Genomic DNA, 25,102 nt, shown 5'->3' on the forward strand with positions numbered 1-25,102 from the left:
CCACATGGCTTCAGGAAGAGCTTCCCGCTACAAAGTGGTGAACATCCTGCGCTTCATCATCCAGGGAGAAATTGTTCCAAAGTAGGAGGAGGGAGAGAGGTTCAGTAACACAGGATAAAAACACCACTTGCCTTCGCTTAACAGAGAAATTGGGGATGAATTGGAATTTGGGGATGAATTCTACTATTTTGCTTGAAGATCAGTTTGCATCAAAAGAGCAGAAAATATTAATTTAGCCAAAGATGTCATCTCAGCATGATTGGTGCAAAAATGTCACTTTCCAGCTTTCTGATATGTAATGCATTACGGCATTAGGGACTAGAATGTAGGGTGTTGGGGATCAGACTGCCTGGAATTGAATTCTAACTTCAAAAGTTGCAGCAGTGTGATTTCTTAGTTCCTTCATCTGTAGAATGGGAGTAATAATAATAATAAATAATGATAATGGTAATCATAAATACTCTTTTCATAGGATTGATGTAAGTATTAGATGGCACGTAGAAAATTCTTAGCACTGGGCTTGACGCTTTTTAAGGGGCCAACACACTGAAAAGTTTCAATAAATGTCAGCTTTTATCACTGTTATTATAGCAATAACCCCCATCCTGGTGGTGGAACATAAGAGCACTGGAGGCCTGGAGAAAGGGAGGGAGGGGTTGAAATTCAACTAAGACTTCTCATTCCTCTCTCTCTGGTTATATGCACTGGGGTATAATGTGATCTATAAACTCTTCTGTCTGTTGACATGCCAGCAAATGATATATCTCTCTGATCTACTTAGGTTTTCAAGCTTAATGTAAGGGCCCAGGTTCTGGGGGCTTAGGGCTGTTCTGGCCTTTACAAACCTGCTACATACTCTAATAAATAAAACATTCACTCAGAGAGTCTGAGAGCTGGGGAGCCACATTGCGTGCGAATCCAGATCGGTGGCTGAGCTTCTTCCAGGTTGAAGTTAATCATAACTGACATGTTAGAGTAAAACTACTTTATAAAATCAATATTAAATTTACAACCTTTGACATCCTGGGACATCAAAGATAAAGGGGAAATAAGCCATGGAATAAACAGTCCTCCAGCTATACCAGCTGCTAGAGGGGATGGGGAGATGTGGGAAACCAGGAGACCAAACCGTACACTGTTAGTATTGTTTTTGTACCAACGTCTCAACATCAATAAAAACATTAAAAAAAATCACACAGACATTTACACACAGAGAAGAAAGGGAAGCAGAAAGGAGAGCTCCAGCAAACCAAAAGACCTCCAGAATCACTCCAGAGGGAAGCAGCTAGATCCTTCTCTGACAGCAAGGCTTGATTTCCCTGGACAGTGGAATGCTGCAATCACAGAGTGAACATCAGTTTATGAGGCTGGCAGAACCCCCGCTGAGACCCTAACCTATCTGACCAGGATCCCTGCTCTAATAAAAGTCTGCTCCTCTCCAGTAGGTCCTCCCTTTAGTCACAGGGACCCAAATATAGCAGAAGGAGACAACTGGAAGCAGAGTCAAACTACAAAGATCACAAGGTGAGAATGTGTTCTGCTGAGCGCTCCTCAGTGGTTACTGACCCCCACCTGTTCATGTCTGGGTAGGATTCTTAACTCTGGAAAGGGGACTTTAATGGTGACTACAGAAGCAGAACTACCTTAGTCCTACCGGGAGGAATTGGTCTGGGGTGGAAGACCCTGCAGAACCCAGCCCTGGCAGGATAATGAAGGACTTTCTAAGTCCCTTGCATCCGGAAGCATTTTGTCCCAAGGACTAGTCAGAGAACTGTTTCTCTTCTGTGATGGGTCTGAGTTCGTTGGATAAATTAGGAAGCGTTCTAGGAAAGGTGGAGCAGGAGAAGGCAAAGGCAGGATGCTTGGCTGTTTAAATAAACTCTTGCCTAGCAAGTTCTACAGTTCTTTTGGAAAAACAGCTTGAGTTTATGCCCTGGCTCACCTGCACTCAAGGTTGTAAGTTTGAACTTACCAAAATAGATGTTTGATTCAGTGTTTCCAACTATGAAACCTTTAAGGCGAATGGCAGCAATTTCATTTTTACTCCACCCCCATCCTCACTTCCGGGCTTCCCTGGCTCCTGTCTAACCCTTTAAAGAGAGTGATTTGAACTTCTGTGCTTTGTGGCCGTTAGAGGTCATAGGGGTATTTTTGTCTTGACCTTTGGAATTTTTGTGGTTGTGTGGGCAGAGACAGGCACACGAAGACCAAATCTATCAGTAGCATTTAGCTTTCATCTGCTTCCTGAATGCAAAGCAAAACATAACTAAGTCTCTCCATTTAAAATGCCACAGAAACCAACTCACCCAAAGCAAGCAGGTCAAAGATTAGGAAATGAGCAGCTGTAGGGTAGGTCTTGTTGACATGTGTGAGTGTGAGTGTGTGGGAGCCTGTGGCGTGATAGATGAGAAAAACAAACGCCTCCTTGAGCCTGATCTGTATAGAGTGTGAACAATTACCTCAAGTATGTAAAGTGATTTTGCTCCTTTGATTAAGAGGTAAACTCCGTGAGTTTCTAGAATTGCGTTCAGTGCCTAGAATATGCTACTATTAGTAGTAGTAGTAGTATTAAGCTTTTGGTGAGTAAATGAATTGGAGTTTCCTAGATAAGTTATGGGAGGAAACTAAGACTTATTCAGGGCTTAATCTGTATCAGGCACTATAGTAGGCCCTGTAATTATGCTTTCTTACAATACTCCTGTATTGGTTTTTTATTGCATCGCTAACAAGTTACCACAGATGTAGTAGCTTAAAACAATGCTTGGTCATGGGAGCATTCCAGGTGTCAAGTTGGTTACTGCTCATTCTGACTACTTGAGAATAATATGTGGGGAATAGAAAAATGAAAACAAGATTGGTGTAAAATTTAAAAGAAAAAAATTAGTACTGAGTAATTGCTTATAACATGAAACCGCTAGGGAACATACTTGATTGCATTAAAAAAGGTGGTTTGGAGTTTCTGTGGGTTTGATGGAGGCCTCTGCCAGAGACTAGGTAGGAAGCTACCCTAATAGCTGATGCTCAATCCGCTCTCCATTTTTATAAGGATGCAAAATAAAAACCAACCTTCTTGAATTTCATTCTCTGGTGTTAATAGGATAGAACAGCAATGACATAGCAGAAAAAATGAGGATATGATTTACAAGTGAACCAGATGATTCCCATTTCATCTCACTGAATTGTTATCTTTTGAAGAGTTCCTTTTTGTGGATTACAAAGAGAATGTAATCACTTTAGAATTCCCCAGTGAGTTTCATAATGAACTCTACTTACATTGTGTTGACACTAATAGTAACTATAACCGTGATCTTCAAATCCCCATGTAGGAGGCAGGTTTATTGAAATTATAGCATGGACCACAAATTCATTTAAAAACATACTTTTAAAAATCAGTTTTATGCTGACCAAAAGCCATTTAAACCAGTTTCATTTACAAATATGAATGTTATATTATAATGAAATCAGTGTAGTGTAACTCAGGAAAAATTACATTTTGCTGACAAGTTTTGCTTCGTTTAGTTTCAAATCAAATTAAGAAACTAAGTAAACCAAACATTTATATGACTGACTCATACTGTGAAAAAAATGTGATCACAGCTTCACATCACAAAACTATTAAATTCTGTTCAAGTAATTTCCTCTCAGCATTTCCTTTCCTCATTTAAGGTTTCCTTCTTAACCAAAAAGTATCAAATTAGGAAGCTTAAATGACTGAAGTATTAACACTCTCAGGAAAAGAATGATTACCATTCGGAATGGGGGCTAAACCTCACCAACCTACCCTACCAAGGTAAATTGTTATAAAGGAACAGGAACAGAGGGTTTTTGGGGGGTTGTTGTTATATTCTTTTCTAATAGTTTGATTTTTGATTTGAAGTTTCTTTAAAATTAATCCTTTAAAATCCTTTCCAGCAATGCACAATTCAGCAACTTCAAAGAACAAAATGGCCAGACAATTTTATCTTTAAAGACTAGGTTTAGACTAGTGGGATTGTATTGAAGTAACTTTTGCTATTTCGAGTTTGATAAATTGTAACTCGCATATGGTTCAATTAGCATTCCTGTGAATAAATTTAACATTTCCTTCTATGCGATCTTTGCTTAATTTTGGTCTGTCTAGTTCATTTTCACTATACCCGTTTGCATAGGAATAAAATTTTGAAATTTTATCTATCTTAAATTTTATATTTATTAGTACATACACATGGAGATTTGTTAGGTAAGGCTGATGTATTATAAGGTGGCAAACGTATAATGACCCTCTCTCCCATGCCAGGCATAGAAAATCTTTTTCACTGAATTTGGACTCAGTTTCAATGTTCTTAATGCATTGCTCTAGGTAGTCCTTGACAATTAGTTAAGTAGGCATTTGTGTCAAAACCTTTGGCATCAGGGTATAGTTTACAAAATAGAACCTGCTTTAGATATTTTCTGCAGAAAGGAATGTAATACAGGATATTAAGCGCTTACAAAATTGCTAGAAGGGCTGGAAGGGCAGGCCTCAGGCCTGACCTTCAGGAATGGCTCCTGGAGGACTGCAGAACTGAGGCCCCAGGAAACTGCTGGATGCTGCAATCGGGAATAGAAGGAATCAGGAGGCTACAACAGAAAATTCTAAAGTTCCAGAATACATTGCTGTAGCTGCAAGCCAGGGATGAGAAAGCTGCGATCAGAAAGCTGGCATTACCATCCCTGACTCTCGGCACCCAGGAAGCTGTTCACTGGACAGTAGGATACAGAATACGGCTGCTGCTCTCACAGATGCCATTGCCTCTTTCTTTTCTTTGCTTTTTTTTATTATTATACTTTAAGTTCTAGGGTACATGTGCACAACGTGCAGGTTTGTTACATATGTATACCTGTGCCATGTTGGTGTGCTGCACCCATTAACTCGTCATTTACATTAGGTATATCTCCTAATGCTATCCCTCCCCCTCCCCCCACCCCACGACCAGCCGTTTGACCCAGCCATCCCATTACTGGGTATATACCCAAAGGATTATAAATCATGCTGCTATAAGGACACATGCACACTTACGTTTATTGTGGCACTATTCACAATAGCAAAGACTCGGAACCAACGCAAATGTCCATCAGTGATAGACTGGATTAAGAAAATGTGGCACTTTCTTTTCTCTTTAGGATTATATCATTCAATTTACTTAATGAGTATTTTCAGTACGTTTCAGCATCATGCTAGGTGTTAAAGATAGGTGAAAAGAGGCCAGGCGCCACGGCTCACGCCTGTAATCTCAGCACTTTGGGAGGCCGAGGCAGGTGAATCACCTGAGGTCAGGAGTTTAAAACAGCCTGGGCAACATGGTGAAACCCCGTTTCTACTAAAAATAACAAAAATTAGCTGGGTGTGGTGTCACATGCCTGGAATCCCAGCTACTTGGGAGGCTGAGGCACAACAATCGCTCGAACCCCGGAGACGGAGGTTGCAGTGAGCTGAGATTGCACCACTGTACTCCAGCCTAGGTGTAGAGTGAGGCTTTGTCTCAAAAAAAAAAAAAGAAAGAAAGAGTGAAAAGATAACAAATGATATCTTTAAGTTTTTTTAATGGGCAAATAATGGTTGTATATATTCATGGGGTACATAGTGATGCTTTGATACATACAATGTATCGTGTTCAGATCAGGGTAATTAGCATATCCATCATCTAAAACATTTATCATTTCCCTGTGCGACTACCTCTTGACACCTAGAAAACTAGACACTGGACACTGAACACCAAACCAAGAAAACCTCATGCTGTGATGCTTTTGCTGACATTTGATTGGGGAAACCTCATTTGTTCCTGAATTCTGGTTTCAGGGAAGCCTGAGGGATGTAGTCAGCAGCTCAGGAAGGCACAATGAAGTCAGAATGGATCCTGAAGGTATATCTATGGCAAAACTTTGCTCTCTCTAACTCCATTGAAGCTTCACTGTAGAGAGATGCAGAACTTGTTTGCAGAACAAGAGGAAGGTTGAAGAACTGGCTTTTCTTAGACGGTATCTCAAGACTTAAGGAGATTTGATCCCTATCTTCTACTTAGAGGCCGCAGGGAATGATAATCCTTGCTTCTTATTGTTAATTTCTTCTTTCTCCTCAGCAATTCGTTTTCCCCAGGAACTTAATTTTAGTTCTTGAGCAGCTGGATGCTGCTGTATTACTTAGATCTTTGCATCTGCGGACCCTGCCTTTCCCTCTCACAAGAAAGGAGGGCACTTTCTATCTTTAATCAGTTTCTTACCTGAATTAATAGAGACTAGCCCCATATGTTTCAGATGGTAGCATACTATGCTAGCATTCAACTAATGCCACTTTATACAGCGTTAAAATAGAATGCAAAACAGGGAAATATATGTGAATATATTATCTAAATATTATAGATCTCGGCATAAAATGTGCTCTTAATCTGAAGTTGGCAGCCATATCCATATCCTCCTGTGAAAGAAATTGATTCAGTGGTAAGCAAAAGTGTACAAGAACAGCATTGAAAGTATTTTGACTCTATAATCAATCCATTATGGCTGTGTGTGTAAGATACTTAAATTTTCTTAAGTACCCAAACCTTTATGTACTGATATCTTTCATTTATATGGTACCTCACAGTGTACCTGATTCTGAAGGCATCCCTGTAAGCACATGTGACAGGGTCAGAGCAACAAAATGACATGTTTCAGTCATGGAGCAGAATGGAACATGAACCCAGGTCTTTGAATTCTCAATAAAATTGTTTTCTACTACACTAAAGAAGATCAATATTCTTCTTCTTAGAGGGCTATTAGTATTAATAATTTGTAACCATGCCTTTAATGCACCTAGACAATATAAAATGCCTGCAAACAAATATTCATAACAATACAATTTGATATACTAATATTATGAATTTAATTTTCCATTATTATGATTTTATATAACTGGCAGAGGGACAGTTGAATGACTTTTGCAACTTTGATGTGTGAGTTTTAATCTATTTTACATTGCAGTGTCTATTTTAGATACTACAGTTTAAGAATCATTTTAGATTAACTATACATCTCTATTGATATATATATTTTTTAGGAAAAATGTGTATGTATAAGAGCATGGCCATGAAGTTGTAATATTCCACAGTCTCTCTCTTTGAAGTAAGCCCATCCCCATATTTGTGTCCACATGCAACCATTCCTCCCAATGTTGCTTCAAGTGATCATCTCCTATCCTGCCTTCTCCCTTTGGTGTCATCATGTAAAACTTCTTATATTCCTCTCACCTGCCACATCTCACAAGACTCAACTGCATTTACGTAGGTTATACCATGTAAGGTCACTTTATCACATACTTTGCCTTGTAGGGTAATGTCATTAAGAATAGATTGTCATTCCTGTATTCTTTCAAAGTGTCTTTCTTCTGGAGGAACGTAAGGCTGGAGGGAGGCTACCTAGTTTTTCTGACCCCAAATCATTTGATGTGGTAATGAAACACAGCCTTCTTTAGGCTGCTGTCAGGCCTCCATGAAAAAGATACACTTTTTAAGTCTGGGGAAGTTAAATAGTGCAATGGAGGCAATCTGAAAAATTTTCACAAGGCAGAACTAGGCCTTGAATAGAAAATGCAAATCAGAAAACTAAATAAAGCTATCAGAAGCATTTATGTATTAAAAAAGAAAAAACTACATGCTATTTGCCTGTGTTCTTAAACAAATTATCTCGACCCTGTCATTCTCCTTCTTTTATTATGGGAAACTCCACAGAGAAAGACGCTCAAGTCAGTTACTTAGAAAAATTTCTTTGTTTTTATTGCTTTTCTTCATTCTGGAGAAGGCAGCTTGCTAAGGAGTACTCTCTTTTAAAAATATATGTGATGCCTATAAAGAAAGGAGCAGGATGGCTAAGCTTTAGGTCAGAAGTCATTTGCATCCAAGTTGCCTATAAGTGTCTGACTAATTTAGTTGGTAGAAATGAGATTCTGGGAAATATAATAAATGGACCAAGAAGTGCTCTCAGGTGGTAGTTTCAGATGGGTTATAAGATCACACAGTGTCCTAGTTTTTGGTCTCTGTTAATAATCTGTTGTGATGTACAGCAGGTTCTGGTATACAGAGTAATTCAAGTGCTCTTCTGTTGGGCATATGGTGCTTTTAAGAACACTCTAAGGGTTGATTTGACTGCTCTGGTTGATACAAGACAGCACAGTGGGAAGGAAGAGAACAAGCTATGGATGGTGCGTGGGACTGAGGAGAGCAAGGGATTCAGATGAGAGCAGAGCTGCTGAGAAAACAACATGCAGTGATTTAATTAGAAAACCAATTTTGCCATCGTTTAAGTTGAATGATACTGTTTCTTAAGGTAAGATTAGCGCACATGTACCTCACAAATAATAAATATATATATATACATTTAAAATATGTATTTTATTGTATGTGCATGTATGCACATATACATATACGTATATTAAATAACAAACTCACATGAGGCACAAACTCACATAAAGAACAAGCTTTAACCTTAACTGCTGCAACTGAGAGTTGGGGGGAGATATTTGATAGAAACAGAAAGAAATAATTCTAGAGGAAAGTTGAGTAACAGAGAAGAATCTTCCAGGAAACAGCTTAGACTCATTTTGTCCCCATTTAAAGCAGGGAAAATAATATAATCTTTTCACAGTGGCACCTACATTCACTGGCAAAAGGAGATATTTTATATATAAAATCAAGATGTAAGTTTATACTCAAAGAGTGTCATGCCTCTAGAATTTCCCATGTTACAAGAATTTGTGTAATAGTAAATAGGATCAGAAATTGTCAGAATAATAGGAATATGGCTGACCAAATCTGTGTAGTTGTGGAAAACCCTTATAATTCCAAATTTGAGTAATTTCAGGCAGAGTGCTTGAGAACTCTGCAATCAGGGAGGCAATTCTGACACAAAAACTGCCAGATACCAACCAGTATGAAACAGAGAGGGAAACCTCGGATCCCAACAGATCTAAGAGGTCAAAGAAGAATATGTTTAATGCAGAGTCATGATAGATACTAACTAGTCATTCCAGGCAAATAATTTTTTTAAACCGTGGCTGTCCAACATATGATCTGTGACCAAATTAATCCCATCTTAAATTGGGTTGCAGCCCACCTGAGATTTTGAAGAAAAAATTGTTTTCCCTAATTTCCTAATTTCTTCATCCTAACCAGCTGACATGTTCAGCAAAGAGCTGACTGTTGCTGGGCTTGACACAGAAGGTTTAGATCAATAATTCTAATTAAAGTCAAAGTCATCAGTTATATACTTGAGAGTTGTTCAAGTTTAAATGCATACTGTCATATTATGACATGTTACGAATGATTGTGAAACTAAGCAAAATTAGCGTAAATAAATCTTTGGTAGAGACCACCCATGCTTGAGTTGAGTTCAATATTCACTGAACCCACTATTACTAGCTAGATAAATAAATAAGTAAACAAATGTCATTTACTGTTGAAGAGATAAATGTGCTCCTAACCCAAAAGCATAGAGAGGAGGAAAAGGGGAGAATTAAATGTATTAAGTGCCCTGATGTGCCAGGAATGGCTTTAAGAGTTTTCTATATATCTTTTCTTCTAATGTCTCCCAAAAGGCCCACAACATACAGTTGATTATTTCTACTTTATAGACAAGGAAACTGAGGCATAGACAACTTACTTATTTTGACCAAAGTTATATACTTTGGCAAGGATATAGCCAGCGGTTTGAATGCATGATTCTAAAGCCCATATTCCTAGTTATGCCTATGTATTATTTATACTTTGTTGCATATGTATATTTATGAATACATTAATTATTTCTTAGACCTAAGTGTTAATTCATTTAGGATAATGGCCTCCAGCTGCATCCATGTTGGTGCAAAGAACATGATTTCATTCTTTTTATGGATAACATTTTATGTTGATAGAACAATTTGTTCTCTTTTGGATATATACCAAGTAATGGAATTGTTGGCTCAAATGGTAGCTCTGTTTTAAGTTCTTTCAGAAATCTCCAAACTGCTTTCCATGGTTACTGTGGATTCAAGTCTCCTCAATTATCAATAATTGAAAATGATGTTATTATATAATTATTAATAAGATTCTTAATGAAGTAATATTTTTGTTCCCTAGAAAACTGTAAGTTAACAGAACTCAATTATTAAGAATGACTATTTTGGGGAGGTAGGATAGTGGCGGATTTTTAGTTTCTCCTTTGTGCTTTTTCATGTTTCCTATATGTCCATGAATATCATAGATTATTTTTCTAACCTAAACCAATATTATTTAAAAAATAAAACTGAGAGTTATTGGTATAGGGATCTATCTGAAACAGGTGGATCCAAATATCATTTGTAATGCTTTTTTGGACATCACTGGTAAACTAAGAAAACATACCTTGCTTGATCAAGGTCCATTCCTTTTTGAGTGTATCCTTTCTTAAATTTACTTGGTCAACTCTTATTTCCAAAATTTATTTCAAAGACTTTTATATTCAATTTAATTCAAAACACTTTTGGAATGACCTATGCAGAAAGTGGCAAATGGTAGGTGTGGATTTGGGTCCAATTGTTAATTCAATTGTTATTTAACATCTGAAATAATCACATCTATAAAAGAGAGTAGGAAATTTTATATATGTTGCATCCAGAAAAGAAGCTGTATAGTAGAATGGCTGATAGCCAGAGCTCTACAGCCAGATGTTAGGTCAAATCTCAGTTTCATCATTGTTAGGTGTATAATCTATATAAATTTAAAGACATTTCTATGGATTAGCTTAGTTTTCTGGAAGATGGAAATAATAATAGTACTTATATCACATAGGTTTGTTGGGAGAATTAAGATAGTTAATATGCACAAAGCACCTAGAATAGTGCCTGATACTTCATAAGCATTCAATAAATGTTAATTATTATTTAACCCAGATGAAATATATTACAGAAAGGAAGAAACTAGCTTACAAATTTCTTAAGGAATTGTGTTATATAAACATTAAATAAATACAAGATTAAAGGATATTCTCACAAAATACAAATCAATCCACATGGCATGAAATATTTGAAAGTATATTATATACTGTGTTTGAACTCACTTGATATTTGTAACTTCTTTCTAGGCAGGTGATGTCTGTTTAGGAAGTCTGTCTTGAGCTCGAAGAGGTTGTCTTAAAATTATATTTTTCTGTCTCCTTTTTCTGTCCTTTTTTTGTGTCAGATAATCTACAATGCTTATGAATTAATCTTAATCCCTCCCTTCCTTTATTTTTTCAGGAGAAGAATGTTGAAAGTATGTGAGAAGAGTGCAGTTAGAGGTTAGGCCTTTAAATGCCTAATAATAGCTACCAATAATGGAACATTTTACTGTGAATCAGTACTGATCAAAGCACTCTTCATCAATTAAATTTATTTTCTCCATAAACCTATTTTATATATATATATATATATATATATATAATGACATATGTTGTTGTCTTTATTTTACAGATGAGAAAATTAATCTCCAGAAATTAGTCACAAAACTAGTTAAACTGTGGAACTTGGATTAAAATCTAAGTAGTTAAAAGTAAATTCAGGCTTTCCTATCAGATCCATCTGGCCCAACAATGAATAGAAATAACAAAAAGTAAGCATACATACTAACTTTGGGTAGGGAGGGATGATATTCAAAATATTCACCAACCGATCAACACAGGCACTAATTCTGACTAATCAGAATGGTTGTCAGTTGTGTATAACTGGCATGACTATACTGGTGTGAACTGTATGAACACCAGCTTTGACTTTTTAGGGAAAAGGATTAATTTGAAAAGTATATTACTTAATGTCTTCAAAAAGAAAATTGACTCAGCAGAAATCTTACAAGCCAGGAGATACTGGGGGCCTATCTTAAGCATTCTTAAATAAAAGAAATTCCAACCAGGAATTTCTTCCCCCCCTCCCCCAAACTAAGCTTCATAAGCAAAAGAGAAATAAAAATTCTTCTAAGCCAGCAAGTGCTAAGGGAATTTATTACCACTAGACCAGGCCTATAAGAGATCCTTAAGGGTGTTCTAAACAAGGAAACAAGAATGATATCTGCTACCACAAAAATATACTTAAGTACATAGCCCACCAACTCTTTAAGCAACCACATAATAGAAACTATAAAGCAACCAGCTAACAAGTTCATGATACGATCAAAGCCTCATGTGTCAATATTTACTTTGAATGTAAATGGTCTAACCGTCCCACTTAAAAGGCACAGAGTGTCAGTTGGATAGAAAAAAATACCCATCTGTCTGCTGTTTTCAAGAGACCCATCTCACATGTAACAATCCGTAGGCTCAAAGTGAAGGGTTGGAGAAAGATCTATCATGCAAATGGAAAACAAAAAAGGGCAAGGGTTGGTCTTCTTATATCAGATGAAACTGACTTTAAACCAACAACAAAAAGTAAAAAAGGACAGATAAGGGCATTACTCTCAAAACCACACAATTGCATGGAAATTAAACAACTTGATCCTAAATGACTTTTGGGTAAACAACAAAATTAAGGCAGAAGTAAATGAAAACAGAGACACAACATACTAAAATCTCTGGGATGCAGCAAAAGCAGTGTTAGGAGAAAAGCTTATAGCATTAAATGTCTACCTTAAAAAGTTAGAAAGATCTCAAATTCACAATCTAACACTGCACCGAAAGGAATTAGAAAAACCAGAACAAACTAACCCCAAAGCTAGCAGAAGAAACGAAATAATTAAAATTGGAGAAGAACTGAATGAAATTGAGATGCAAAGATTTATACAAAGAATCAATGAAATCAAAAGTTGGTTCTTTGAAAGGATAAACAAGATTGATAGATCACTAACTAGATTAACAAAGAAAAAAGGGAAGACTCAAATAAGCACGATCAGAAATGACAAAGGTGACATTACAACTGATCCCACAGTAATACAAAACATCCTCGGAGAGTTTATGAACACCTCTATGCACACAAATTAGAAAACCTAAAGGAAATGGATACATTTATGGAAACACACAATCTCCCAAGATTGAATCAGGAAGAAATTGAAACCATGAACAGACCAATATCAAATTCCAAACTTGAATCAGCAGTAAAAAGCCTACTAACCAAAAAAAAAAAAAGCTCTGGATCAGATGGATTCACAGCCAAATTGTACCAGACATACAAAGAAGAGCTGGTAGCAATTCTACTGAAAAGATTGCAAAAAATTGAGGAGGAGCGGCTGCTCTGTAACTCATTCTACAAAGCCAGGATCACCCTAATGCCAAAACCCGGAAATGACACAGGGAAAAAAGAAAACTAGAGGCCACTATCTCTGATGAACATAGATGCAAAAATCATCAACAAAATACTAGCAAACTGAATCCAACAGCACATCAAAAAGTTAATTCACCATGACCCAGTAGGCTTCATTCCTTAAATGCAGGGTTATTTCAACATATGCAAATTGATAAATGTGATTCACCATATAAACAGAATTAAAAACAAAAACCATATGATCATCTCAATTGATGCAGAAAAAGCTTTTGACAAAATCCAGTATCCCTTCATGATAAAACCCTCAAGGAACTAGGCATTGAAGTAACATACCTCAAAATAAGAGCTGTCTATGACAAACCCACAGCCAACATCATAATGAATTGGAAAAAGCTGGAAACATTTCCCCTGAGAACTAGAACAAGACAAGGCTGCCCATTCTCACCACTCCTGTTCAGTATAGTACTGGAAGTCCTAGCCAGAGTAATCAGGCAAGAGAAGGAATTAAAAGGCATCCAGAGTCTAAGGCAGGTGGATTGCTTGAGCCCAGGAGTTTGAGCCCAGGAGACCAGCCTGGGCAACATGATGAAACCCCATCTCTATGAAAAAAAAATTAGTCATGGTGGCGCTCAGCTACTTATTGTAGTCCCAGCTACTTGGGAGGCTGAGAGGTGGGAGAATGGGAGGTCAAGACTACTGTGAGCCATGATCATGCCATTGCACTCCAGCCTGGGTGACAGAGCGAAACTCTGTCTCAAAAAAAAAAAAAAAAAAAAAAAAGAAAAGCATCCAAATAAGAAAAGAAGTCAAACTATTTCTCTTTGTGAATGATATGATTCTATACCTAGAAAACTTTAAAGAGTCTGCCAAAAGGCTCCCGGAACTGGTACGCGACTTTAGTAAAGTTTCAGGATACAAAACCAGTGTTCAAAAAATCAGTAGCATTTTTATATACTGATAATGTTCAAGCTGAATGCCAAAACAAGGACACAATCCCATTTACAGTAGACACACGCACACACATACACACACACGCACACACACAACCTTGGAATACATCTAACCAAGGAGGTGAAAGATCCTTACAAGGAGAACTACAAAACACTGCTAAAAGAAATCATAGATGACACAAACAAATGCAAAAACACTCCATGCTCATGGACTGAAAGAATCAATATCATTAAAATGGCCATACTGCCCAAAGCAATCTACAGATTCAATGCTATTCTTATCAAACTACAAATGTCATTTTTCACAGAACTAGAAAAGCTATTCTAAAATTCACATGGAACAAAAAAAAAAAAAAAAAAAAAAAAAAAAGAGCCCAAACAGCCAAAGGAATATTAGGCAAAAAGAACACAGCCAGAGGTATTACATTACCTGACTTCAAACTACTATAATTCTACAGTAACCCAAACAGCTACAGGTACAGAAACAGATATGTAGACCAATGGAACAGAATAGGGAACCCAGAAATAAAACTGAACATCTATAGCCATCTGACCTTTGATAAAACTGACAAAAATAAGCATCGGGGAAAGGAAATCCTATTCAATAAATGGTGCTGGAATAGCTGGCTAGTGATATGCAGAAGGATGAAGCTGGACCCTTACCTTTCACCATATATACAAATTAATCAAAATGGATTAAAGATTTAAATGTAAGACCTCAAACTATAAGAATTATAGGAAAAAACCTTGGAAACACCATTCTGACCTCAGCCATGGCAAAGAATTTAGGACTAAGTCCCCAAAAACAATTGCAATAAAAACAAAAATTGACAAGTAGAATCTAACTAAACTAAACAGCTTCTGCACAGCGAAAGAAACTATCAACAGAGTAAACAGACAACCCGTAGAATGGGAGAAAATATTTGCAAATTATGCATCCAAGAATATATAAGGAACTTAAACAGTTGAACAAGCAAAAAACAGCCGTGTTAAAAAATGGACAAAATACATGAACAAACACATCTCCAAAAAGACATACAAGTGGCCAGTAAGCATATGAAAAAATGTTCAACATCACTAATCATCACAGAAATGCAAATCAAAACAACAACGAAATACCATCTCACACCAGTCACAATGGCTACTACCAAAAAGTCAAAAACCAACAGATACTGGTGAGGCTGTGGAGAAAAGGGAATGTGTATATGTGGTTGGTGGAAATGTAAATTGGTTCAGTCACTGTGGAAAGCAGTTTGGAGATTTCTGAAAAAACTTCAAACAGAACTACCATTCAACTCAGCAATCCCATTGCTGGGTATATGTCCAAAAGAAAACAAATTGTTTTACCAAAAAGATATGTGCGCTCTTATGTTCATTGCAGCACTTGTCACAATAGCAAAGATATGGAATCAACCTAAGTGTCCATCAATGGTGGATTGGATAAAGAAAATGTGATACATATACACCATGGACTATTATGCATCCATAAAAACGAATGAAATCATGTTCTTTGCGGCAACATGGATGTAGCTGGAGGCCATTATTCTAAGTGAGTTAACACAGGAACAGAAAACCAATACTGCATGTTCTCACTTGTAAGTGGGATCTAAACGCTGGGTACTCATGGACATAAAGAGGGAAACAGTAGAAACTGGGGACTACTAGAGAGGCGAAGGAAGGAGGGAGCAAGAGTTGAAAAACCATTGGCTACTATGCTCAATATATGGGTAATGGGGTCATTTGTACCCCAAACCTCAGCATCACACAATAGACCCAGATAACAAACCCGCACATATATTCCCTAAACCTAAAATGAAAGTTGAATAAACATGAAAAAAAAAAGCTAATTGTAAGCACTGTGTGAAAAAAGAGAAAGAAAAAGAAAATTGATTAAATAACAGGAGCTCAGAAAAGACCAATCAAGTCCAAAATATAAGGCAGGTGAGTTCATTCTCTCAATACACACCTTGTTCATCTTTCAGATACCTATCAGCAAAATGGCATGTTTTAAAGACGGTAGAACTATTTGAATGTGTTCTTCCCCAAACAACGCTATATTCCTTGCTGGTACCGTGAGCCAGTGGTAGTCACACTTGAGATGGTAAAAACTGTTGAAAAGTAGCCCTGCCTTTCTCTAAATCCATCACATTATCTGTCCAGGGAAGATTAGAATAGATTCTTATTTGAATTCATTTCATTGATTTAGTGTCTGTTTGGTATTATGTAGGTAATAGGATGATGTGTCTGTATGGGAGATGCACCTGATAGCAGTAACTTAAGCATATCCTAGATGACCCTGTATGGCAGGCACACCTGAATGTGTGTTTGGAATTCTGAGCGGAGGAGTCCAGGATTAGCCAACCCAGAGATTCATTCCTTGTCTATGATAAACATCTGGATCCATGGTCTGTCCCGCAGAACGCAGGCCGTGTGGGGAACTGAGGCCCTTTGTTTGGGGTTGGATGAAGGTTGCTGGATGGAGGTTGTTAGGGAAAGGGTGCTAAATGAAAATGCTATATAAACTACATGCTTTTAGCAAGCAGTTGCAGTTCTCTTACCCAGCCTGCTGCCACTGGGCCATGAGGTTCTGCTATCCAGCTCACTGCCACTGGACTGTTCCTGTATTTAAGTTTCCTGCTAATAAAACCCTATGTCTCATTTTCTGGTTCCAGGTCTCCTCTTTGGCCTCTTGAACCTTGTGCCATTCCTGCTGAAGTTAATAGGGGTCCGGCATGACAGGGTTTAATGTTACAATAAGGCAGAATATACTGTCCACCCAGAATCAAATGACAAAAAATTAGTAGATTCCAGTTTGGTGTACTCTAATAAACACACTCACATTAGTACTCTCACTTTTACTATTACAATAGCACATGCAAATATTCTCACTAGGGTTTTCTTCTGTTTCTCCTATAATGGAGAAACCAATTGCTTTAGGCATTTATTGCCTGAAATGTAATATTAAATCATAGCAGGAAATACATCTGGATCCTGGTCCTGGACCTGCTTCTGACAAGCTTTGAGCAGAATAGCTACTGTATAAAACAGTCTCTACCCTGGGGAGCTGTGGGAGGAGATGACGATATCAAGCCCATTAAGACAGCACTTCCTTTCTGAAACAACAGAAATACTAAAATATTTAAAATATTTATTTTCTTTTGACTCTAGGAAGTTTTTGAAAGTGCCAAAGTCCTTAAAGTTATACATATTTATTTGAGAAAAAAGTTTTAGTTCTCATTATTCTTAAAAGTCAGTTAACTGGGGCCAGGCACTATGGTTCATGCCTGTAATCCCAGCACTTTGGGAGGCTGAGGCGGGCAGATCAGTTGAGGCCAGGAGTTCAAGACCAGCCTGGCCAACATGGTGAAACCCTGTCTCTACTAAAAATACAAAAATTAGCTGGTTGTGGTGGCACGTGCCTGTAATCCCAGCTACTTGGGAGGCCGAGGCAGGAGAATCGCTTGAACCTGGGAGGCGGAGGTTGCAGTGAGCCAAGATCGTACCACTGCACTCCAGCCTGGGTGACAGAGCAAAACCCTGTCTCAAAAAAAAAGAAAAAAAAGTCAGTTAATTGAAGCAGAAAGAGTTTTTATTTCCTTGGGGGAGCTCAGTGTATTAAACATGTGGCACAATATAGCTATCATGAAGACAGACATCATGATTCACTTTGCTGTGGTGTGTCTCCTCTGTTTCTTTGCCGAGATGGCATATGTGAGGCCCAGTTTGGTGTCTTCCCCAGAACCCTAATCCTGTCATCATAGGGAAATTATAGTTAAAACCTGAGAGACTTATTTTAGTTTTATAGCTAATAAAGTATATTTCTTTGTTCATTAAATATTTTCTCATTCAGATTTTAGGTATCTTTGTTGTGTTCTTAATGAAACAATAGGCTCTTGCTTTTATACTTTTTTTTTAAACTCCTCTGGCTGGTTTTCTCCCAACTAGCTATTTTAAGTAGCTACTTCTTAGATGCTTAGATTTCTGGCATTTTCATCTTCCAAATCAGAAAGCACCAACAAACCACAACAGTCAGTTTCACCAAGAATCCAGCAACGGAAGGAAATGAGATATTTCACTATTATTACTCTGTGACTTTTAAAGTCTTAATGTTCAACTTTCGAATGCTCTTTTTCTTTCAATTAAAATTGCTCTGGGTTTAGATGGACAATGATCTGGGCTAATCTATGGTGTAACATGTAATGACAGCAGCAGACAACAGAGGAAGTCCGAGGGACTCGATTTAGGCCAGAACAGCTAGTGGAGGAGAAAACACAGAAAACAAGGTGCACTGGAAGCACCGTTTAGCTTCGTCAGGCTTGTGGCACCTGGGTTTTCAATTAATGCCATTTCTTGAGTTTAGAAATAAGTCACACACATTTTTGCTCTAGGAGCACTTAGAGAAAGAACAGCATCACCCATCTCTAAAAATATTTCCCAGTGGATAAACTGTTAAGGAAACATGTTTGTGTTCACACTTCAAATAGAAATATTTACTATTCAGACTCTGTACTTGAATTTCTTTTTTTAAATCAAGTAACTAAGTTGGCTTTTTGTGAAATGATGACCCAAATCAGGGCACCGGGTCACCACTTACATAGCCGAAGCAGATGAGTAAGAATTTCAGAGCATTGAGATAACCTCCACAGAACCAGCTTATGTTGCACTGAATTTGTCTGTTTTAACTTAAAAGCACAATATTTCAGGAGAAGATCACGTTAGTAATTAGCTCCTGAAAACCTGGAAGATAATGAATATATTTGTTGTATTGAAGCTTTAGTGAAAGACTTACAGTCATTAAAATGAGCTCAGAAGATTCTAGCTCTGTGGGTGAGTGTCTGGGCTGATGGCATAGTTAATGTCACTATTGTTCTTCCTTAGTTTAACTTGTATTCGGTGTATATTTTATACAATTTTGGTTTTAAAAATGTTTATTTTTTTGAGGACAGACCACATATTTGGGGGTCTTTGAAATAAACTAAGTTGATGGCCCAGCTCACATAATCTTTACCAGGTATCAACCAACCCCTTAACTTCGTGTGACTACCATCAATCCTGCACTGAGACCTTGGCTTTTTTAGTAAGAGACCCGACTTTAAAACAGGACAATTTACCTATTCTGGACAGCATCAAGAATAAAGGAAAACATGGCACATAGTCTTATTTATTCTTTATTTGCAACTTTAGAGAGTAGGATTATTGAGAGTGGGGTCATTGAACAAACACACTTTTGTTTTGCAGTTACTCTTGTTGTTATTGTACATATCACACTGATTTTTGCTGCTTAAGTGTCCAGTGTTTAGCTCTTTCAATGTGGCCTGATTTTATATATATATATATATATATATATATATATATATATATATATATATATATATATATTTAAAAACCTTTATTCCTCTCTGCTTTGCTGTTTGTGAGATGGCTTCCATGCATGATAAAACCAAGGGTGTTTGAGAGACAAATACAGGATTATAAGTTGGTCAGCTTTATGACACTTGACACCTTAAGATATGGTTTCTAGATAACAGGGCTTGCCTGCAGAGTCTTGACCCAAACACCAAAGGTGGGAGTGAGGCAGGGCTCCTACACAGCATGGGCTGGTCAGAAAATTGGGAGCAAATGACTCTAGTTAGTCATCATTCACTTTTTCTGCTGTTTTGGGGAAGAATTTTGTCTCAGCTCCACAGAGCTTTAGAAAAAGAATGATGCATTTCTGAAGCACTTAGCATGGAGAACCTGTTGATATCATTTGTATTATTACAATTTCATATTATATTTGAGCTCTTATATACTTCTTTATATTATTTTTTCTAAGACTGGATTATGCCAGAATTTGTGCTAAGTTCTGGGAATCAGGTGGAATGCTTTTCTATGGGCTTACATCTTTATCTGAAAGTAAATTTTTGAAGGACTGAATAGGATTGCAAAGTATGATAACCAAAACTCTTTATGGGATATTTAAAGGGCAAAGATCCATTCCATGTACTCCCCGCCCCCCATTTTGTACTTCTTAATTCCTCTTTTCCCTCACTTTTTCTGAGGCCAAATTGAGGCAGTAGAACAAGAAGAACAGGAAAGAGGTTGTGACCAAGTATTCAGCGATGTTGCTTCAGCACTCTCTGGGTAAATACAGTAACAGATGAGCAGAGAGCCAGAGGTCCAACGACTGCTTCCTGGGTCCCCACCCATTCTTGTCAAGCAACTCCAGCAAATCCAAAAGCACAAAGTTGGTTATTTTTAACTGCTCATCAAAGCCACTAGAAACAAACTTTCAAAACTTTTCTTCTATTTTTGCTTCTTTTCCTCTTTCTCCTTATTCCTCATTTTTGGGAGGTACTGTTGATTGGAAAGGGTTAAAAAGAAAACTCAGACAGCTGAATTTTTAAGACAGAGATGATGATAAAAATAAATGGCCAGATATTAAGAAAGAGATAATGGGGAGTAACAATTTGTGCAACCCTCTTGGGCTTTGAGAGCGTGATTATCAGCGAGAAAATAGTGGCTTCAATGTAGGGAACAATCTTAGTTAAGACTTTGCGAGTATTGATATATCTTTTATTTATTATTATTATTATTTTTTTTTTTGAGATGGAGTCTCACTGTTGTTGTCCCGGGTCGGAGTGTAATGGTGCGATCTTGGTTCACTGCAACCTCCGTCTCCCGGGTTCCAGCAATTCTCCCACCTCAGCTTCCCGAGTAGCTGAGATTACAGGCGCCTGCCACCACGCCTGGCTAATTTTTGTATTTTCAGTAGAGACAGGGTTTCACCATGTTGGCCAGGTTGGGCTCGAGCTCCTAACCTCAGGTGACCCACCCACCTCGGCCTCCCAAAGTGCTGGGATTACAGGCGTGAGCCACCAAGCCAGGCCGATATATCTTAATGTTTGGAAAACATTGGAAGCATTTTTCATAAAAATTAAAATACTGGCCGAGCGCAGTGGCTCACGCCCGTATTCCCAGCACTCTGGGAGGCTGAGGTAGGTGGGTCACGAGGTCAAGAGTTCCAGACCAGCCTGACCAACATAGTAAAACCCCGTCTCTACTAAAAATACAAAAGTTAGCGGATGTGGTGGCGGCGCCTGTAATCCCAGCTACCTAGGAGGCTGAGGCAGGAGAATTGCTTGAACCCGGGAGGAGGATGCAGTGAGCCGAGATCATGCCACTGCCCTCCAGCCTGGACGATGGAACAAGACTCTGTCACACACACACACACAAAATTAAAATACTATCATTTATATATTAATATTATAAAATATAATCAACTAATTTGTGATGTATAGGAATAAATGGCATGAATTCCGTCAGTACCAGAGATTTATTGAGTAATCAGAAAAAAATTAAAGAGTCTTAATATGACAACATAAGTCTTACAAAAATAAATAGCTTAGCAGGAAGCAGGAATCCAGGCTATTGTTTATGCTGTCAATTCAAATTAAAAACGAAAATGAAACAAAGGATTTCTGCTAAAATATCTTATCACACATGGAAAATGAATTCACCTCCTCCTCCCTGGCCCACCAGCAACATGGAAAGTATTAACTTAGAACTTATTTCCCTTTTCCTCCATCTCTTTGAGATGATAACTGAAACTCAATAGCACTTTATAATTGAAGAATAAGGTACTGATAGTGAAACACTTTTCACTTCACTCAATAGATTTAAAAATAGAAATTTACTAGAGGTGATCATTTCACAGATCCTGATGCCAAGAATGGGTAACATTAGCCAGGTCTTTATGTGAATATCTTGAATGATTGTTCAAGCTTTGCGGGCTTAACCAAATTCAGACATGTTGTCCATGTTGTTGCATGCTACACTCTGGTGCTTCAGTTAGCATGTCTATAAAAGAAGTGTAGAAGGCAAGGAAAAATGCACATATATAAAATAAGGGATTTTCCCACTGTTCTTTGTATGGTAACAATCTTCAGATGATATCTTAATAATATCTTAAAATCCCCTTCCAAACCTAAAATTGAGAGTTCAATTTCATACCTAGATAATTTGTAGATTCAGACTAATGTGTGCCTGCTATTTCAAAGCTGGTATGTTGTGAAGTCTTCCTTAATATCTAGCACATTTATGATGGTTTTGGAGAAATTATCATCTAGCACTAGCATTGCCACCACTAGCATAAATCAAGTAGTTTGGGGTTGTGCAAAGTGGGGATAAAATTGTCCCCCGCTGCTGTCATCTTTATGATATCTTAAAATCATACAATATCAAAAGAAAATTAGGATGAGGAAACCTAGACAAGGTGGAGCCCTGAGAGGAGACATTTATTAAGTTTTGACACTTGTTTTCACTTTTATACTCATATATATCGTGAGTAATGCCATACAGTGGCAGTGAACAATCTTTGTTGACTGAATAAATGCATAGCCAAACCAGAACACAGCACAGGCGTGTCTAACTCAGTGAAACAGCTGATGGTTGAACCAAATGCCTGGAACTAAAAAGCTGTGAAAGATCTAAGTGAAGACATGATATCTCCCCTCAAGTTATTATTCACCTCTGAGATGTTCACCTTTTGGCATCTGTTGTTTGGCTTGATATGGTTTTACCCCCACTTTGCACAACCCCAAACTACTTGATTTATGCTAGCAGTGGCAATGCTAGTGCTAGATGATAATTTCTCCAAAACCATCATAAATGTACTAGATATTAAGGAAGACTTCACAACATACCAGCTTTGAAATAGCAGGCACACATTAGTCTGAATCTGCAAATTGTCTGGGTATGAAACAACTCTCAATTTTAAGTTTGGAAGGGGATTTAAGACCTGTGGAATGTAACTTTTCCCACTGCGATGTTATTACTTTATCTGCTCTTGTTCTGTATGATTTTTCTGATTTAAAAGGGCAGCCTTACGATTGTTCCCCCACATTTTGTTTTACAGGGTGACAACGAGGGCAGCAAAAAATGCTCTTGGTGAAGAGAGAGTTTGTGCCATTAAGTGGTTTATCATCAGCAATTTTAGGATCTTTGAAAATGTAATACATGTTTTGAAATGAGTGCCCTGTCCAGATAACCACTTCTTCCTCTTGGTTCTTTTAACTGCTGCTAGAATCTGAAAGGTAAATGGAATCTGTCACTATTTATGTGATTTCAAACTGTAAGTTGAAATGAGATACCACCTACCTTAAATGAGATACCACTTACCTTAGAGCTCTGAGGAGGCATTTTGGAACTTATCTGGGGGTGATCCAGGAGAGTGTTATGTTAGTTTTAGCTAGAGTATAAAATTCTGTGTAGTTAGGATGATAAGGTGGCAAAGCACATTGCACTTAAATTAAGAATTCACATTTATACAGAGCCAAACGCGCGCGTGCACACACACACACACACACACAGATGTCCCTGTAGTTGAGGGTGTCTTGCTAGAAAGTTGTATATAAGTTAAACTATGCCATGGGAGTGAATAACCAACCCTTTAAGACATACTTTATTTCCTTTTTTGGCCAATGTTCAGAAGAGTCAATTTTGAATTGATTCCTCATATTGACTCATTTGGCAATGTAAAACCTTTCCTTTTCTCGAGATGACATTGAAACCTTATTCTTTTCTTTAGGTTGTGTAGTTTCCATAGGAAAAGATAAATAATGCACTTTGTGTGAATCATAAACCACCGCACAGTCATGTGAGTTTCAAGTCAAATCCAGTTACTATTTTAAACAGATAAGGAGATAGAGTGGGCAGATGGTAGGTCCAAAGACTCCTCTAATAAGAGGAGCCCAGAGGGCTTATAAGTAACTGAAAGTAAGCATTTTATTCCTCTAACAAAAAGAAAGAAGTAAAGAGAGACAAAGAGAAGGGGGAGCAGCATACAAAATGGCTCATCAGCGTAACTCGGGCTACGGTATCGTGTATGCTGGTTGCCATTTAAGTTTTGATCACATGAACACTGCCAGACGTGCATATGAGCTTTTTTGACCCATACAGGCATTTTGATAAATTACCTTCCAAGCAGCTGATAAGAAAACTTTGTCATTCATTGTAGCCTCAGAGGTAAAAGCCAGACCAGGGATTAAAAAGACAGGGAAGGAGCCCTGAGAGAATGGCGGTGGGTCCAGTTGTGGATGCAGAATGAGGTTAATAGCTGAATGCCCTGGAGATCTGTGCCAGAAAAGATCTTTGTTGTTGAATATATTTATTAACCATTTATAAGATGAGGTGAATAAAGGAGTGATATTATTCAATGACCCTAAATTTTCAGTCCAATAAGGACCACAAGAGATTCCAGCAAGACTTAACAAAACCAGGTAATTGGACAATATGATGAAGATGAAATCTGAAACAGGCAAGTGTGAGGTGGTGCACATCTGAAAGAACAATTTAAGCTAATCATACACAGTGATGGGTATTGAATTAGCCATAACCTTCCAAGAGAAAGATCATAAGCCTTGCTCAATGTGCAACAGTGCTAAAAATAAGCCACTGGAAGAGGAGTGAGAATAATGTGGACAATATTAAGGTGCCATTATATAAATTGACAGCATATCCTTGTCTAGAATATTATGTTGAGTTTTAGCCACCTCGTCGTAAAAATGGAATGGAAGAAACAGAAAAATTCCCTGAAGGTCTGCTAAACTAATTGGAAATATAAGATAAGCTTCATTATGAAGGGAATATTTTTATGTCATGTTTAAAGATCTCCTGTAATGAAAATCCTATAGTGATGTAAAAGAGATTTATGATTCTCAGTAGCATCTGAGGTATGCCCATTAAAGAGAAAATAAGCACTCACATTTTGTGCTGTAGTCTCAGACCTGGGTAATCAAAGCACTTTTATCTCCAAATAGTATCTTGAGTCCTGTTGAAAGCAGTAGAAGTTGGTGGCATCTTTTGGGAAAAAAAATGCATATCTCCCTGGAAAACTCCTTTTATCTGGGCCAAATCAATGCATGTTTATGCTTTATGTATA

Source organism: Gorilla gorilla, chromosome 15, assembly GCF_029281585.2.
Source record: "Gorilla gorilla gorilla isolate KB3781 chromosome 15, NHGRI_mGorGor1-v2.1_pri, whole genome shotgun sequence".
NCBI lineage: Eukaryota > Metazoa > Chordata > Mammalia > Primates > Hominidae > Gorilla > Gorilla gorilla.